We start from the raw sequence: 17,819 nt of genomic DNA on the forward strand, positions 1-17,819 counted from the left end.
CTCTCCCCCCACACACACCTAGCATAGTAACGATTTTGTGACTAAGACTGGTGTCACCATAATGTTCTTGGGACAGAATGACAGTCCAATGACTCATCAGGAAAAATATTCAAGACATTAACATCATTGGTATGTGAAATATTTCAGTACTGTGTGACTCTTCCCCAAAATAAGAACAACTAAATAACTTTACTCACTAATAAAAAGCCATGAATCAAAACAACTGTGACAGACTGTGGAACAAATTATAATTACTGAAAGAATCATTAAGATTACTCATAAAAACCTTAACATTTGCCAACCAATTTTTCTTGTCAAAATACATTGTTTCTTCTGGGATTCGTACCTTCAATTTGCCCAACTTCTCCCCATGGATGTTCTTTTTGGTGGCTGAGACACACAACAGCATTCAGAGTCTAAAGACGTCTTTCTGTCAGGACAACATTTGAGAAGCAGATGAGAACCTTTCAAAAGCAATTGTAGTTGGAATTTGTGGGTGAGAAAAGTGGAAACAAAAAGTTATCCGAGGACACTGGACGATCCAGAGCGATCACTGAGTGGGGCAGGTGCTCTGGGAATGAGTGGTACGGTTGGTGTCTCTCTGCTCTTTCTCTCCCTTATTTCTCCGATTCTCCCTCCTTCACTCAATCCGTGCTTCAGTCAGTTCTCTCCCCCCACTCCTGCTCCCCTGCTTTACCTCTTCCTGTGCTTCTTTCTATGCACAGCAGCCTTCTGAGGTCTAGCCTTCAGAGATAACTGAGTTGTGGATTCTAGAAACGTGGGTGTCAATGCCTTTCTATTGCACCATGTCCAAGATACAATTAATTCCATCATATCATATGCCCAGTAAGACAGAGGGTCATACACATGAAGAGTTGTATAGGCACAGAACACACAGCCTGGAAGTTGTCCGTATTTGTTTTAAGTGACCACTTTAAGAGCAATCTCCTACTTTCGAGTCTTTCTTCCAAAGAACTTAGCCTCTTTTGACTCATCTGTTGGCTGCTCAGCAACCACCTGCCCCCACGCCATAGCCATGCTTTTCTTACTCAGCAATACCCCACACTCTAGACTTTCTATGTCCCATCCCCCTAGGATACTGCTAAGTGACCAAAGCTAATTTGATTGATTACTATATGCCAAGATATTAGTGATCTAATAGATAAATTTGCATTTATCAGGAATTGTTGCCTTTTTAATTTTTATCTTTATTTTTACTATTGTCGTGAAAATACTTAAAATGAGATCTAACCCCTTAAACATTTTTTAGCTCATGAGACAGTATTGTTAACCATAGGCATGATGTTGTGCAGCAGGTCTCTAAAACTTGTTTATCTTGCATAAATGCCTTAAATTGAGCTTTTCACAAAGAAGTGGTTCAAATAATGTGCTGTTTTATAAGGTACTGTTTTCGTTCATTTTTGTTGCTTATAACAGAATACCTGAAACTGGGTAATGTGTAAGGAAATGAAACTTATTTCTTACAATTTTGGAGGCTGTGAAGTCCAAGGTCCAGGAGGCACATTTGGTGAGGGTCTTCTTCTCAGGGGAATGCTCTACTGCTGTGGCAACCGGAGTATGACACAGTGAATGACTGAGTGAGAGAGAAACTAACCTCCTCAGTTGCTCTCCGTTTAAAGCCATCACAACCACACCCATGACCACCCATTAAACCAGGAAGGTACAGTCCTCATGATCTAATCACCTCTTAAAGGCCCCAGCTTTCAATCACCATGATAGGATTCCCCACCCTCTTAACACTTTTACAATGGAGATTAAGTTTCCAAACATAAACTTTGGGGGGACACATTTGTCCCATAACAAGTACCTCCTCTGTGTTAGGTACTGTGTAAGATGTCGGATATTCAGAAGTAGATGAAATACTCATAGTTCCTGTCTTCATGGAGCATTATAATATCATGGGTCTTCAAGCCTCCATTGCAGAGTGGCTGTCTCCATACTCTTTGAGCCACTTCATGGAAGTCCACCATCTATTCTGTCACTGCATGAACTACAGACACTCTTTAGAAGATCATCTTTGGTAGCATGTACATTTTGGGACTCATTTTAGTGCAAACAAGCATCGTGTGAGCCTGACAGTTCTATTTCCATTTTGCATAGGAAACTGGCTTCATAACAAGGAAACAGCAGTGTCAGGATCTGGAAATGACTTTGGACTCCAAGTCCGACATTGTCCGCTTCACCGTAGATGTCAGCTCAGATTCCCCAAGACTCCCTTGGACATGTAGAGAGTAGATTATCATTATCAAGATTTACCTGCCATCTTCAGCTGGGAAGGATAGAGTTGCAGTGCAGGTTCTAAAATATTCCTGTTGCAATACTTCCATGTTAATAACATATCGTTCTTACTGCTTAAAATAGGCTGGCTAGAGTCGTCCAGCTAGTACCTTCTTTTTCCTTCACCTCATTAATTTTGTAAGTCTGTTAACTCGTCCTATTTCTGGGAGTCTTCCACCGAAATGTCAGCATGGCACTGGAAATTGATTCCAATTGGTCTTCTTCTGCCTGGTACTTTATCTCTAGACACAGCCCATCATTTATTACTCATCCTCTTATGTCAGTGGGTTGACAAGCTGCTTGGCCCTCCAGCTCATCTCAATAATCATTCATTACATTCATGAAACTAAGAGCTGATATCGTGCAAAAAACATGGTGCTACTTCATGAATGTTATATAAACGAGTGTATTTATTTCTTTACTACAGGCAGAGACCTGCCAAATGTTTACATCTATCAGTCCAAATAAGCAGACTTTTAGCCATCTAGAGCCTACCTGTTTTGTGTACTCCATAAAACCACACCCAATATCTGCTAGCAATAGATAAGCTTTGGGCCATAAGACCCCAAGATGCTGCTGCCCTTTGGAGCTCTCTGACTCAGAGTCTTCTGTCATGATTCTAAGTGACAGCACCTAGACATAGAATTCCCCTCTCCTACTCCCCTCTTTTTGAGAGTTCCCTCGCCTTCCTTTCCTTCTGAGTGGTGGTTCCCTGCACCTTAGGCTCTGGAAGGTCTCATGCTGCGAGGGACTTCCCCAGCTGCAAACCTGTCAAAGTGGAATAAAGGTTGTGTTTGCTGTCGCCACCTTGTGGTCAAGTCTTTTTCCTTGATCAGCCCCCAAATTCTTCGAACTCCCTACAGTGATCTCAAGTATTCTTAGGTTTACTTGCAGACACGTACAACATGCACACAATTCCCCAAACAAAGGTATGAATTCAGCGTGTTGTTTTTCATTTACGGGTGTTCAATATTCAGTTCTTCTCTAGTATGTGACAGTGGTATTAGAATTGGGATTCTAACACTTAATTCAAAATGCTTTTGTAAAATTTCATCATTAAAATAATGTAATGGATATATTATATATTTATTTTTATACATATGTTACATAATTCTCTGTTCTAGAGAATGTTGCATGTGCACTTGAAAAACAAATTCTGATGTTGGGTGGAGTATTCCATATACATCAGTAAGGTGAAGATGAGATACACCATTTTTTTCTTCTACAGTATTACTGATTTTCTGTCTAGTTATCAATCATTGAGATATGAGTATTTAAATCCCCAAGTATTGATGAATTTTCTATGTCTCCTTTAAATTTCTCACTTTTTGTCACATGTATGTTGGGACTACATTGTTAGACATGTATATTTACAATGGTTATATCTTCCTATTACATGGACTGTTTTAGGATCATGAAATGTCTTTCTAATCTTAAATAATCTCCTCCTCCTATTCCTTCCCATCCTGTGGGCATCGAATGAAGCACAGGCAATCCTTATTTTACTGTTGTACAGCTTGTGACACAGAAGTGACCTAATGCATGGAGTAGGTGTCTACCAGTCGCATTATCTCATCAGCTTTCCACGTCAAAGTTACTACCGTGCCCTCACAGAATCATTCTCATTTCTTTACAGAAATGCTTGGAGATCATAAAGACACAAACTGAAGAGCATCTTGTGGTGCCAGAAAAGTCAGGAAACACTCGAGATAATATGAGGGCTTGTCAAAAGACCAAAGTTAGAGAGACTTGAGTCACGAAGTAAGTAATGATAGTCCTGGACACACAGAATAAAATACATGTAAATAAATAATAAAATCAGCAAAGAAATGAGAAGAAACAGCTTCTTATTACAGAATTCCTATCAATAAATGGAGAAGGAGAGAAAAAAACAAACAGAACCACCATTAGTCAACTACTACAATAATGACTGTTACAGACAGGATTCACCCATGCATGCAAAAATTAGTGGGTAAAAGCTTGAGAAATAGAATTTGCATAGTTTCAACGTATCTCCCCAAGAGACTTATTAACTATGAAGGGAGAAAGATCAACTTTGCAATAGAGAAGCATGGCAGACACTCATTTAACCATGTGGTCAAGGTGAATAATAACCATGTGGTCACGAGTAATAGAGGGAGATCACGGAACCCATAATATGATGCACTGATGACAACACTTTCTGTGATATTCTTGCCAAAGATGCAAAACTTCATTTTTGAAGTTTAATCATGAGAAAAATATCAAAAGCATTCAAATGGAGGAGCATTCTATCAGATTGCTGATCAGTACTCTTCGTAAGGGTCTGGTGGTACAAGATAAGGAAGGGTTCGAGGCTGCTAAGATCTAGATGACACTAGAATTGAGAATTAACAACTCAATGCAATGTGGGATCCTGAAACCGAGAAAGGATGATCGTGGAAAAATTGGTGAAATTTGAGAAAAAAAAAATCTGGAGTTTGGTTAATCATATTGTTCCTATGTTAATTACCTGTTCTTGACCATTGTGCTATGGTTATGTAAGAGGTTAACATGAGGGGAAGCTGAGTGAGAGAGATAAAAAAAAACTTTTCATACTAGTTTCCCAACATCTCTCTAAATCTAAAGTAGGTCAAAATAAGAGTTTAATAGAATAAAGTAAAAGGGAAATAGTGGGTGGTCAGTGAGGCAAACACCAGGATGCTAGTCTCACTGCTGGAAACAATGAACTAATTGATGGTAGGTGACAGAAAGTCTTTGATCCGATTTAGCTCAGAAAAATCGAGAAACAGAAGATTTCCATGCTTTAAGCAAAGCAACTTAGACACAGACTCTCTGGTTTTCAGCTCAGGTTGGACTGCCTAGACTGCTTATTACTACCCTAACGTAATTTTCTAGAATGCATGCATGCTCATGGAGGATTGGAGAGTGTTGAAAGGATAGTGAGGAATCAAAATTCCATTTAACAATTATGAAAGCCTAAAGTCAAATACTGTTTAAGTTAAAATAAGAATATCAGTAGAGAATAACTGCTAAGTGTGCGTGTGTGTGTGTGTGTGTGCGCGTGTGTGTGTTGGGGGAGGAGCTTTTTATTTTGGGAAAACTAACACACAATTCCAAGAAACTATGATCTTACTATTCTCACCGCAAGGCTGTTAGTAAGACAAGAAAATCACTTTTGAAACAATGTTTGATCATTAGGATAAAATGACAATGAAAGTTTTCTCCTTTAATTATCAAAGTCTTTTAAGATTCCAAAGACATAAAGAAATGACTAGAAAATTTAAAAGAGCAGAAGTGGTCAATAATAAGAAATCCTGCCCGGATAACCTAAATGGCTTCATACCAGGAATGGCACAATGTACATTTATCAGACACACTAAAATGTCTATTATTGTATCTGGAATATAGTGAATTGCTAATTTATGTATTGAAAAATTATCATCGTGTTATATAGATTGGTGGTTCCCAACCCTGGCTACACATAAAAATCACCTGGAGACCTTCTTATAAAAATGCCAGTGCTTGATCCCTTCCATCACAAATTCTGATTTAATTCATGAGGGGTTGAGCTGAACATTGATGCTTTAAAAGTTCCCAAAGTGACTCTAATGTGTCCCCTACCTCCAACAAGCCAGGGTTAGAATCACTGTTACAGATGGTTTTTTTTTTCAAGTATATCTGTAATTTGATATACAAGATAAATACTATAACCAAAAACTACCTTTTAGAAAGATAGACCATAATTCAGTACTTGAAGCAGTATTTTTGAACTTTAATAGAAACGGATGCCAGAAAATAACGTTAAATAAATTGGATCTAAATAATGATAAGTATAACATGACTAAAAATAACAAAATCAGGAGAATTTAGTTTATCATAATCTCATCCCAGTAGAATGAAAATTCCACGTACTTCCTTTAGGACGATTTTGGTGTAAAACATGTTCTCAGTTTAATTGCCCTCTCCAGCCCAAAAAAGATGACTGCCGGGTGTAAATCAAAACTGGTATTTTTGTTTTGTGTGTCTGCTCATATACCAGATGAGAAACCATGTGTAGTTACATAATCCAAAAGAAAAAATTTGTAAATTACATGGGTCATTTTCTTGATTGATGCATCCACTTTAAAAACAAACAAACAAGGAAACCATCCTGTACTGAGTTGCTCATAAAGCACTTCTCACCTTGTAAAAACTGTGAAATGCATTTGGAAGAGCTTTAATTAAAACGAGCCCATCTTTAGCTACTGTTGTGAGCAGGTGACCATTTTTATCTTCCTTGCTGGTTGTTTGGAGACTCATGAGCACGTACAAGTTTTATTTAAACCCATCCTTCCTGAACACCGTAGAGAACCTGGTTGATGTTGAGACAGAATAGGGCTGGGCCTGTGAACCTCACTGACCGTACTTTCCCTGTGGAGGACACATGGTCACTTTTCCACTTCTCAGTCATGAGACTCCCATGGGGCGCAATTACCCTATGGCCCACCCTGATAAAATAAACTATGGGCATAAGGGAACAGATATTCATTAGCTGCAAAACTCCTTCCCCAAGGCTGGCTAAAATATAGCTGTTAGCTTTCTTTAAAACTTATCGTCTACCCATTCTTTTCCTGTAATGGTAAAAATTAAGTTACAGATTAACCTTAAAACCCCTTTGGGAGTTGCACACAGGCTGCTCCTGGAACTTACCCACCTTGAAACCACTGCAAAGATTATCAGAAATCATTGAGGCAAGATGCTGATGTCAATTGAGGAACTGCTTGCCTTTAAAAACCCTTCTCCAACTTCTGCTGGGGAGACAGCTTTTCTATTGCTGACTCCCTTATGCATGTCTGTCTCTTTTGAATAAAGCGTTGCTTGCCTTAAATTCTGCTGGGTACTTCGTTCATTTTGATGACTAATTTGGTAATGAGTCTAATTCTATAACAACGTGATAAATCAATCTGGCTTGATCCACAAGAATTCTGGGTGGTGGTTTTCTCAGGACTTCAGCCTTCGATACAGATGTCAACACAGTATTAAAGTGCTATAGTTACGTTTCTGCTATTAAGCAGATACAACCTACACAGCAGCATTTTCCTTTCATTCTTGGTTTCTAAAGAAAATTTGGAGGGAAAATAATTGAGACAAGACTCTTCATACCAGTAGGTTAAAGATGGAGTTATCTATTGTGTTGTTTCAATCAGTAAAATACTCTTTCACATGTGTACTAGGTAAGACATACTCAAAGAAACAAAAAGCTCATTGCAGTACATAAAAAAAGATGGGGTCTAACCAAAGAGTCCTTGATTATAACCCCAGCTATGCCTCCAACCTTCAGCTACTGACGAGTCTGTCAAGTACCCTCCAACCATGTGCCAGGTGCTTTAAAGGACAGAAACTCCAGTAAAGAATAAGATACCTCTCCTTAGGTCACTTAATTGCTGCTTACTTCAGCAACCCCAGTTTAAAATAAAAACTATGTCCCATTTTGTTATGTCACGCTCAGCTACTGGCTGAGGCTCCCCAAAATTGATACCAAACTCATAGGTCTGCCTGCCCTCAGACACTCAAAAGTCAAATGTTGGTGAAAATGGAAGTCAGCTCTTATTCAGAAATACCAGCGGGGCCGAGCCCGTGGCGCACTTGGGAGAGTGTGGCGCTGGGAGTGCAGCGACGCTCCCTCCTTGGGTTCAGATCCTATATAGGAATGGCTGGTGCACTCACTGGCTGAGTACCGGTCACGAAAAAGACAAAAAAAAAAAAAAAAGAAAGAAAGAAATACCAGCGACCTGAGGAGAGATGTTAGGCTGACCCATCTCTCCAGTAAACCCACAGGAGAATGGCCAGGCTAAAACCATCTGCAAGACTCAGTTTTACTGAGGGATTTTTAAAGAGGAGGATGAGGAAATGGAACATGAGAAATGGAAAGCAGGAGGGAGGGGACGTGAGCAGCGAGGGCTTCATGCAAGGTCTCAGGTGCAAAGTGTTGCCAAGACTTTGTCTGGTTTCTGCTCTTGTCCTTGCTGTTATCTCAGGGTGCAGGTAGAATATGCAAGTCTGCAGCTTCAGGCTGGCTGGAAAACAACTTACATTCATGTAAATAATGTCATCTTGCCCCATAACCGAGGTCCAAAATGTCAAATAACCAGGGGACAAGAGGGAACTCAGAGAAATGCATGCCAAGGAAAACAAACTGTCTTTTTAACTTTTGCCTGCAGCCCATGTGGTTTTAGGTCCTAACATGGCTTCAGTCCTGCTTATTCCAACAATTTCTTGCTGAATTGAATCTAAACCATCCATGATAATCATTCCTGTTTCTTCTGGGACATACTTACTCCATCAAACATCCATTCTCCTGTATCTATGGTCCACTTTCACTTCAAATCTACTTCTTTGTCAATAAAATGTTCCAGTTTTAGCATCTTTAAAAAAAGGAAGAGAAGGTAAAAAAAAGAAGGAAAGGAGGAAAGAAAGAAGGAAAAAGGGAGGATGAGAGGAGAAATAAGCAGGAATAAAGCTTCCCTGGATTCATTCTGTCCTTCAAGCTAAAGTTCTCTTCCAAATATCTTGAAAGAGCCTAAGGGAAAAGTTGATGATTTTGAGAACTCCATAAAAAAATGCAAAATTTCTGCATGCTAAAACATTTTGCAAACTCAGTTGTAAGGCAAACAAAAAACTAGAAAAATATTGAAGCTGTTCTCAGAAGGCTCCCGACAAAGAAAAGCCCAGGACCAGACAGGTTCACTGCAGAATTCTACCAAACCTTCAAAAAGGAATTGACACCAATTCTCTACAAACTATTCCAAAAGATTGAAACAGAGGGAATTCTCCCAAACTCATTCTATGAGGCAAACATCACCCTGATACCAAAACCAGACAAAGACACATGAAAAATAGAAAACTACAGGCCAATATCCTTGATGAATATAGACACAAAGGTCCTCAATAAAATACTAGCTAACAGAATACAGCAATATGTACACAAAATTATACACCATGATCAAGTGGGATTCATTCCAGGGATGCAAGGTTGGTTCAACATACGCAAATCAATAAATGTGATGTACCACATCGATAAAATCAAACACAAGGACCATATGATCATCTCTATAGATGCTGAAAAAGCATTTGATAAAATTCAGCACTCATTCATGACAAAGACCCTCTATAAGTTAGGTATAGATGGAAAGTATCTCAACATAATTAAAGCCATATATGACAAACCCACTGCCAATATCATCCTGAATGGGGAAAAGCTGAAAGCTTTTCCTTTAAGAACAGGAACTAGACAAGGATGCCCATTCTCACCACTCCTATTCAACATAGTGTTGGAAGTACTAGCCAGAGCAATCAGAGAAGAGAAGGAAATAAAGGGCATCCAGATTGGAAAAGATGAAGTCAAACTGTCCCTGTTTGCAGGTGACATGATCCTATATATCGAACAGCCTAAAACCTCTACAAAAAAACTCTTAGAGTTGATAAATGATTTCAGCACAGTAGCAGGATACAAAATCAACACACAAAAATCAGTAGCATTTCTTTTCTCCAACAGTGAACATGTAGAAAAGGATATCAAGAAAGCCTGCCCATTTACAATAGCCACCAAAAAAATAAAATACTTAGGAATAAAGTTAACCAAAGATGTGAAAATTCGCTAAAAGAGAACTACAAACCACTGTTGAGAGAAATTAAAGTAGACACAAGAAGATGGAAAGATATTCCGTGCTCTTGGATCAGAAAAATTAACATTGTGAAAATCCATACTACCCAAAGTGATCTACAGATTCAATGCAATCCCCATCAAAATTCCAATGACATTTTTCTCAGAAATGGAAAAAACTATACAGACATTTATATGGAATAACAAAAGACCATGCATAGCCAAAGCAATCCTGAGCACAAAAACTAAAGCTGGAGGCATAACACTACCTGACTTTAAACTATACTATAAAGCTGTAATAACCAAAAGAGCATGATACTGGCATAAAAACAGAAACATGGATCAATGGAATAGAATAGAGAACCTAGAAATCAACCCACACACCTAAAGCCATATGATCTTTGACAAAGGCACCAACTCTACACACTGGGGAAGAGACTGCCTCTTCAGCAAATGGTGCTGGGAAAACTGGATATTCATATGTAGGAGAATGAAACTAGACCCGTACGTCTCACCGTATAACAAAGTCAACCAAAATGGATTCAAGAATTAAATATACATCCTGAAACAATAAAACTCCTTAAAGAAAACATAGGGGAAACACTCCAGGAAGTAGAAGTGGATACAGACTTCATGAATATGACCCCCAAAGCACAGGCAACCAAAGAAAAAATAAACAAATGAGATTATATCAAACTGAAAAGCTTCTGCACAGCAAAAGAAACAATCAACAGAGTGAAAAGACAACCAACAGAGTGTGAGAAAATATTTGCAAAATATACATCGAACAAAGGATTAATATCTAGAATATACAAGGAACAGAAACAACTTTACAGCAAAAAACCAAATAACCCAATTAAAAAATGGGGAAAGGAGCTGAATAGGTATTTCTCAAAGGAAGATATATGAATGGCCAACAGACATATGAAAAAATGCTCAACATCACCCAGCATTCAGGAAATGCAAATCAAAACCACTTTGAGATACCATCTCACTCCAGTTAGGATGGCTAATATCCAAAAGACCATGAATGATAAATGCTGGTGAGGTTGCGGAGAAAAAGGAACTCTCATACGTTGTTGGTGGGACTGCAAAATGGTGCAGCCTCTATGGAAAATGATATGGAGGTTCCTCAAACAATTACAGATAGATCTACCATACGACCCAGCTATCCCACTGCTGGGAATATACCCAGAGGAATGGAAATCATCACGCCAAAGGGATACCTGTACTCCAATGTTTATTGCAGCTCTATTTACAATAGCCAAGAGTTGGAACCAGCCCAAATGTCCATCATCAGGTGAGTGGATACGGAAAATGTGGTACATCTACACAATGGAATACTACTCAGCTATAAAAACGAATGAAATACTGCCATTTGCAACAACATGGATGGACTTAGAAAAAATTATATCAAGTGAAACAAGTCAGACACAGAAAGAGAAATATCACATGTTCTCACTTATTTGTGGGAGCTAAAAATAAATAAATAAATATACAAACAAATAAAGGGAAGGGGGAAAGAAGACACAACAATCACAACAATTCCTTGAACTTGTTAAGACAAGTGAACAGATATGATGTAGTGGTGGGGAGGGGAGAGAGGGAAGGGGAAAGAGGAATCGGTAAAAGGACATGAAAATCAACTACAATGAATACTGAGAAGTTAAAAATCAATCAATCAATGAATAAATAAACTCATTCAAATGGATATAAAAACACAAAAATCCCAATAGAAAAAGGAATAAAGTTAAGAAGCAAAAAAATTATAGAAAATGAATGACTAATAAATGCATAAAAATATTTAAATACAGTGGTAATCAAAGAAATTCAAATTAAAACAAGAAAGCACTTTTTCGAAAAGTTAATTCATGAGGTTACCAGAGGTGGGAAATGGGGAAGCGGACAGGGCACAAGGGAGGAATTGGTTAAAATGACTACATTGTGTAATGTTGAATATACTCATTATCCTGATATGAGCATCACGTGTTGCACACGGGTACTAATATTCAACTCTGTACCCCACAGATATGTACAATCAACTATGTTACAATAATGATAAAAAAAATTACTTTGGCAATTTTTTTTGGCTGAGAGTATCCTGACACAATTGCTATTAGCAGGATAACTTTGTATTACTTTTCTGGAAGGGAGCTTGGTAACACAGCCAATCCTCATTACAGTCCTTGCAGATTCCATACTTTCTAATTTACCTCCTTGCAAAAATATATTTGTAACCGCCGAATCAATACTTGTGGCGTGATCGCTGTCATTTGTGGACATGCACAGAGTAGCAAAACATTTGGGCCGCTCGATGCCCGTGTTCTCAGTGGAGAACAAACAAGGTGAGGCTCTGACTTATTTCAGCTTTCAGAGTGTAAACAAGTGTCCTTTTCCTGGTCTAAGTAATTAGGCTGGATTCCTGAACAGAAATGTTCGATGATGTTAGTATCATTTATCTGATGCTTCAAATAGAAAATCGATTATTTCCGGTAATGGTCATAAGTTCTTTTCGTCGAGGTGTGGAAGGTGAAACAGTATTGTGAATGTTATTGTAGATTCTATTAAAACCTTCAACATGGAAGATAAAGTAATTGAACTTGCAATAATGCTTATTTTGGTGGAGCACAGAGTTGTGGTAAAAGCAGTGTTTTTACTAAATTAAGATGTGTGTGTAGCAAAAGTGTACTTGGAAATCATTGCGGTCCAAACACAGTTCAAACACACTGTGATATTTTTCCAATTTAAATAGAAACTGCCTTCGTCAACGTGAGTAAGTATTTTTACGTACAGCTTTGGAGTAACTGAATCAAAAAGTTTTGTGATGAAGCTGATGTTGAAAACAAAATGATTTAGGTTGGCGATGTACACACATTGCCTCCAGCTTTTAGAATTACTTCATAAATCATCTTAAGTGTCCTATAGTGGAATTGAACTTTTGGTGGCATCTTCCAAATTTTATATGCATTTTGTTCGATATTATTTGCTGTAGTAGGCTAAATAATGGCTGCCAAAGCTATCTAGGTCTCAATCCCTAGAACCCCTGAATGTTACTTTATATGGCCAAAAAGGACTTTGCCTATGGGATTAAATGATAGATCTTGAGATGGGAAGAGTTTCCTGGATTATCCAGGTGGACCCTAAATGCAATCACGTTTCTTTATTCCTTTAAGAGAGACAGAGGAAAATTTGACAATGACAGAGAAGAGACGGACATGTGACCATAAGAACAGAGATTGGAGCTAAGTAGCCACAGGCCAAGGGAGACACTAGCCACTAGCCCTGTGAGACAGATTTCAGACTTACAGCCTCCAGAACTGTGAGAGAATCAATTTCTGTTGTTTTAAGCCAGAGTTGCAATGATTTGTTACAGTAGCCACAGGAAACTTATACAGTTGGAAATCTTTAATCAAGGTATTTGATGAATGAAGCACCAAAACTTCAGGTTTTTTAGCTCTTCAATTTGAATTGTAATGATTGAAAACAAAGCCTGCAAATAGCAAGACACTGAAATTGGTCTCAACAAAAACAAGAGAAGAAATAAATTAAATGAGAGTTCAAATCATGCATGAGATTTAATGTGGAATATCTCAACTTTTGAGAAAAATCTTTTGTAAAACTCCTACTTATAATTGTGCAAATTTATATTCTGTACTGGAATAGAATGAATTGACAAATTCTACAATTTTGCAGCATCAAAATATGGCAAATGAATCGTACACAGAAATAACTTATTTGACAAGTATTGCTTCTTAAAAATATTTGTCAAATGACATTAGTCTGAATAGAGGCAAAAAGAGAATGTTAGGTTAAAATATTTACACATTTCAGTACAAAAAAATAGCATTGAAAGTATCCTCCATTTAGTAGAAATTGCTCTGAGCTTATCAGATACATTAGCAGCTGCAGAAAGACTAATTGCTCAATTAAAAATATTGTAGTCTACAGAGAAGAGTCGATTGAAAATGTCAAAATTTCACATTTATTAACCACAAATACAATTTTAAAGAAGGTTGTAGGCAATTTTATGAAAAAAGTGAAAAGAAGACACCGCTGGGATAAATAAAATACATTCTTTAGAAAAATACCAGGTACACTTTTAAAAGACAAATAATAAAAAATCTAATCAAATTATGTGAGTATGTACCAAGAGTAATTGTTCCACTTCTGTTATTCATAATGTTCAGATAATCAGTATGTTTTTTAAAAAATTTTGCTTTTTAATATAAACAAACATATTCATACATATGTTTTTTTATTATTTGGGGGAAAATTCTACTTTTGAAACTAGCTTTTGTGTAGCACTATTTATAGCTCCACCAATGTAATAAAACCAATTTTTTGGTCCATAAAAGTTTCAAAAATTATACAATTTTACCACCTCCTTTCTTTCTACAAAGTGTTGTGTTTGGATGATACATTACGCAGTTGAACATTTCTTGAAGAAAAAAGGTCTAATCCGATTTCCCCTCAGTGTCACCCTTTTCAAATCTGTTCAGCATTTGGCAATTTTACCCATTTTCTTTAGGGAATTAGAAAGTTAATTGAAGCTGGCATTGTGCTGGGTACTTTATCTGAGGATACTTCCAAAAGTTCATGGAGAAATAGAATTGAAAAATAATACAAATCTTTCCGTGAACTTCTGGAAGTACCCTTGTATATACATACAAACTTGTGTATCAATTGCTCCACTCTAAGGATAAAAAAATGGGTTTACAGACATAAAGTGGTGCCCGGCAATGTAACCGGTAGGCAGCAGAGGTGGAACTTAGCCCCTCTGGATCTACCGGTTTTCTCTCTCTTCCCCTGACATCTAGAGTATGAGCCTCCATGACCACATCTTTCTCCTTCAGTGGTTACCTCTCATCTTCCGCCTCTTCTTTGGCCATTCTTTTTAGCTTCACATCTCACCTCTGTTTAAAAGTGTTGATATGATGAATAGCTCTGAGTTACTGATGAAGCTCTCATCAAGAACTCTGCTTAATAAATTCCACCTTCACCTGATGGAGGTCAAACTAAGCATGCTTGGCTCCAGGTTCTTAGCAGTGCAATGTTTGACACTGGAAATATGCCTCATTTTCTCCCACCTGTTAACGCCAGGGGCAGAGGGTTCGTCATTCTCGGGTCCCACAGGCTTGTGAGTGGCTGTGTTTGATGCTAACACAGCAGGTGGACTGGGATGAGCTCTTCTGGTACCCAGCTTAGCACCCTGGCCTGCAGCTGGGTACCCATAATGATTGGTCTTATGGGAAAAGCCCTGAAGAGCAGCGTGAGATCTCAGCAGGTATCTCCACACGGTGGTCTCATCTGCCTGGCTTGACACAGGTATTTATGATGTCATGTATGTCTGTTTCTTGACATCATAAATGGCAAATAATCAGCAGCTTCTGTCTCCTCACCCAGATAGCATGTGGAAGCTATAGGTCCACTGCTCAAGTCAATTGATAAATGGCCAAGTGGCCAAAATTAACTAATTCATTTCAGTTTCCCAGTTTTAATCTTGTCTTTATAACACCTTTCTTGGAAAATATTACATTTGTCTCTCCCAGATTTCTTCCTGCTGTAGTTGTGGACCAAAAGGACGCCTGAAGAGGAACAGGCATTACAGCCACACACAGGAGCATGACCTTTAAAATGTGAGTGTGAAATATCCTCAAAAATTTTTGTGAATATATTTCCTGTCAAACAGTGAATAAATTTCATTGAATAAATTGAATAATGAATATAAATGAAATGAATAAATTTGACTGGTGGCTTTCTATGAATTCCCCTGCTGCTTGTGTGTCACGTTGGGGATAGTTCCAGACTGGCCAGTTCCTAAGTCCCCTGACTTTCCTCCTCTGAAGTCTCTGCTTGCTCAGAAAGTCCCTTGTCCTTCCTCACGTTTGCTCTCAAGGATCAATGGATTGTTTCTGTCTCCATCTTTAAACACATGGACCTGTTCTTCACCCTCCTCGTGTTTATCCAGCACAAATCTTTGGACACTTTGCTGGGAATAGGTCATTCCAAAGCACGAGCACCATGATCTGTAGTTTCATTAACACTTTCCTGTTCAGGTTCACATCAGCTGGAAAGTAGGGGGCTCTTCTGTGCATTGTTTAGCAGCACTCTGGCCTCTTTTAGCTGCCAGAAGCAGCAGCCCTTTCCCTAGTTGTAACAACCACAAATGTCTCTGGACATTGCCAAATGTCCCCTGGGAGACAAAATTGCTCCCAGTGAAAAAACACTGAAGTTGACTTTCACTACAACCCTACAAATTCTAAAAGTCTTGTTTAGATTACATCATACAGCACGGTTTTACTTCACTAATATCACACAAGGATGACTGTTAACTAAAGTGATTTCATGATGCCTTAATAAGCTAGGATGTATTAGACAGCTGTGCAAAGACTGTTTGAAGCTAGGAACTTGATCTGCTGGTATCTTTATTACATAAGAGGTTATGTCTCCAGTTGAGGCCTCAAATGACAGAATATTTAGACTGAGGATTCCTGCTCAGGCAAAACACTCAACATCACTGCTACAGGTCAGCTGCCACTTTGGTTGTTGGGTTCCAGGCACTGCTATACAACCTAACTCATTTTATTTCACTATTTTCCAATACAAATCTTTTTTTTTTTTTTTTAAACAAAATGGGCTAAGACAAAGCATGCTTTATTTTAAAGCAAGCTGAACAAACATATCACCACCTGAAAATCACTGGCAAAGACAGTAATGCATGGGCTAAATAGTAGATTCTATACCATTCAATACTGTTCCATTAAAAAAAGTTTGAAACCCTTTTTACAATAAGAGTGCCCATTCAGGCTTAAGAAATTAGTTAAAGGAATATAAATTTCATCTTTCATCACAATATTTCTAGGACTTTTGTTCTGATTATAGTTTTAAATGCTATATGAAGCAACTATTTTCAAACTACCACAGGAGAGTGGTGTTAACATGACTTTTCCAAAATTAAATAATTAGGGATAAGTATCCTGTTTTTAAAAGTATACCTGAAAGAGCACTTCTTATAGATGAGATGCTTTAGCTCATGGAAATCTCTCTTTATGATCCTGTTATTTATTATATATGTGGAAGGGGGGAAAAAAAAAAAGAAACCCAAGGCCTATTCAAACTCCCTAGACAGAAGTTGGTTCTATTTTAAATAAGCCGTTGACCTTCAGGTTTAGGTCAACCTATTGTGCATCTTCCTAGAACTGCTAATTCAAAATCCCTTGAAGTTGTTTCAAATGAATTCCTGCGAAAAAATATTGGCACTGGTGTGCAGAGGATGACGGGCAAGACCTACTTTCTCTCCAACTTTCACACCTGCTCCCCTTATTCTTTCTAATCCATGCCCTATAATCCTTGACCCATAGTCTTTCCAATCTTTCTAAGAAAACTGAAATAGGTCGTAAAGTGGGTGTGTGCATGCGTATGTATTATTAGCACATAGGTATTTATGTCCCTATTTTTTTTAACCTATCCTAATTCCTAATATATCTAGGCAGTGCACACACACGCACACTCAGAAGGGCATATCAGCTTCTGCTCCCAAATCACAGGAAAATAAAAGAGGGTTAAGGACATGGTTTGGGAATGAGATAAGTACTTTTTTACTATGGGGGAATTTTTTTAAACCACTACCAATCAAAAAAATTATAACCCTTTAAAAACTGACATGACTCTTAGAAAACTTATGAAGTGATAAACACACATGCACAAAAATCAGAGACTCAATTCTAATACAAGTCAATTAACATAAAAAAATTAGTCTTTTTAAAAAAAATTTTATACAATGTACTATATTTTACACTTGCTTAATTCACTTTGGACCTAGCATATCCTGGGGTTTTATATATTGATCAAATTGCTCTGCTGTAATATTCAAGTTCAACAGCAGTTTCCGTTCAAA

This window comes from Cynocephalus volans, chromosome 18, assembly GCF_027409185.1.
Source record: "Cynocephalus volans isolate mCynVol1 chromosome 18, mCynVol1.pri, whole genome shotgun sequence".
NCBI classification, from domain to species: Eukaryota; Metazoa; Chordata; class Mammalia; order Dermoptera; family Cynocephalidae; genus Cynocephalus; species Cynocephalus volans.